The 2714-nt window shown below is 34.9% G+C and overlaps 1 protein-coding gene across 2 annotated transcripts in view; it reads left to right on the top strand.

Moving 5' to 3' along the window:
* The window catches only part of LOC106879890 (uncharacterized), an 18382-nt gene that overhangs the window by 13644 nt on the left and 2024 nt on the right, over nt 1-2714 (top strand). The gene's annotated exons all lie outside the window — the stretch shown is intronic.

The raw sequence follows: 2714 nt of genomic DNA, 5'->3' as shown, positions 1-2714 counted from the left end.
TAATTATATTTAAATTTTACCTTTATGACTTACACTGCATTGAAGAAATTTACCTTGCTCACAGATAATTCACCTGATTTTTTTTACTGTCTTTAAATATTTCTATTTTCCAAATAAACAGTTTCTCGGCACAAATTTTTACATTTTTTCTTTTTTTTTTCTTTTATTTTTCATGCTTTCTTCTCTTTATCAACCTTTCCTTCACTTTTTCTTTTCTTTTCTCTCTTGGCCTTTCTTCTTTCTTTTTCTTCCTTCTTTTCAATTTCTTACATTTCCCTCTTCTTTCTGTTTCCTTCCTTTCATGGTTTTTTTTTAATTTCCTTTTTAGTTTCTTTCACGTTCTCTTTCTTTTTGTGTTTTGGTTTTCTTGTACCAATAATGTTATCATTATTGAAGATGTAACTTCGAAATAAACATAAACTTTTAAATTTTATCCCTAAAAACATTCTTTCTGGGTCTTTTCTCTGTTTATCAGGAAAAAGAGTAACTCTCTCTCTCTGTCTTTCACACATTCTCATACACACTCACTCACTCTTTCTCTCTCACTTTCTTTCCCTCTCTGTCTGGTTCAAAATAAAATAAATGTCAGTCTACTGACATTTATTTTATTTTGAACCAGACTAGTTGAAGACACACGAGATGTCGAAATATTGTCATCATTGTTCAAAGGACCAATAAATAAGTTACTTTCGAGTTGCGCTTTCTGTTATTGAGTTGGCCGTAGTGATGGATTACATCAGCTATGTTTACCTTAGTGATGGAATTTGGCAATCGTATACAAAAGTTAAGAACTCATCTTTCTATATAATAATAATAATAAATGCCTTGGTTCTCATGGCTTTTGATCTTAACTGATTGGAAGTGTTATCATGTACATTGTTTTGTCTTGGTATAAAAGACAGGCTTCAGCAAATATTCTGTGGAGTAAAAGCATTTGAAGGGGTCAGGATAACGTAAGTAAGACTCAAAAGAGATCTAAGGAAGAATGTAACGCTCGAGAAGGTGATTGACAATGACCTTTTTGTGTGCACAGTCTGTGAAAGACCTTGCCTGTCTTTGGCTGGCCTCAAATCTCATATTTGCGAATGCATGGAAAACAAACCTCCACCAACTATTCTGACAATATGTCTGTGCACACCTTTGAATGCAGTGTATGCCAAAAGGTTTGCAAATCCAACGGAGGCCTCAAAAGACATGTTAAGATCCACAAAGAGCAAAACTTATCTGCAGGTCTTGGTAATCCAAATCAGATGTGCAATCTATGTGGGTGTCTTTTCAGAACATTGGTTTAAAAAGCCACATCAGATGCCATGATGCTTCTAAGGTGGAGGTACAGGAGGTGGTCAAACTCTGCATAGGGAGGAGACAACCACCATGTATGTGTATGTATGTGTGTATGTATGCCTATGTATATCTACTGATAGGAATCCAACTGGCAGAATCAGTCGACACTTTGAGAGAATGCTGTGTGATATTTTTTCGTCTCATTGTTCTTCGACTTGGACTGCTACCGAGGACAGATTTGCCTTTCGTCTTTTCAGTTTTTGTCCAGACCCACCTCTCCCTCTCTCTCTATATATCTCTTTTTCTTTCTCTTACTCTCTCTAGTTGACATTTTCTTGATGTTCCGTTTAGAGAGGATGTCTGTTTTTGATCGCGAGTACACAGACACTTAAAACAATTAGCGAAGGCATTGTACAAGTTATCAAGTCATCCTCTATTATGATTGATGTCTGCAGTAGTTAAAAAGATATTGGCTATACTGAAATAAAATTGGATAACAGACAGTATGGTGTCGTATAAAGTACTTTTTAAAGAGCTTCATGGACTAAACAAGTGTTAAAAGACTACGCTTTCTGGATTGTTACATATAATAACACGAATTGAAATTTAATTAAGAAAACTGTGATACATTGATTCAATATGGAAATCTTAAAAATCAAACAACTTGTAAAGGTAGCATCAGGAACCAAGCGTAACATTTAGAACCAAAACAAATGAAGAAAACTTGGGCCAGCTGCCGCAGTTTCCCAGTAAGATCATTGCATTATTTCTTGTAGGAAATTGGTCTGGAACCAAAACAACTAGAGAAAACTATTTGATTGATAGCGATGACAAGTGAGACCAGCCAGCTCAGGATGGTTTTTGTTGGCGAAACAATAAATGGAGCTATTTTGATGGCGAAACTTAATTCAATTGTTATTTCCCGATTCAGGCGAAGCGTTCAGGCTAAGAAGCAAAACACTTTTAACTGTGAGGAGCCTACTGAGAATACAGACAGGATCTCAACATTACGATAACTTTAGTCACCACCAAGAAGAAGGGGTCTACATCTTTAATCGTTTACCTGTCCTATGTATCGCATGTGATACACAGGGCATCGTATATGAAACACGTTCCCAGTATTTTTCCAACCACCAGAATAACTTAGGACTTATGAACGTAAATCTTTATATTACTCAGAACGTGTGAAACAAGGAATAACAATGAGAATGCTTTGGACAGGCAAAGGATTAAGTAGCCATTGCAGTTTCTACCATATTGTTACTAAAAAAAAAAAAAATAAAAAAAATAAAAAAAATAAAAAAAAAAGACATTGCAAGGAATCTCTCAAGTGACAAAACTTTGCATGTCTATATTGCAAGAAAACCCGGAAAGAAAGTATTTTAAAAATTTGATTTTCTCCAGACACAACAGAATTTAAAAATAACAAA

This window comes from Octopus bimaculoides, chromosome 17 (genome assembly GCF_001194135.2).
Source record: "Octopus bimaculoides isolate UCB-OBI-ISO-001 chromosome 17, ASM119413v2, whole genome shotgun sequence".
Lineage (NCBI taxonomy): Eukaryota > Metazoa > Mollusca > Cephalopoda > Octopoda > Octopodidae > Octopus > Octopus bimaculoides.
The sequence above is the reverse complement of the archived record's forward strand: the minus strand, read 5'-3'. Positions and strand labels throughout refer to the sequence as shown.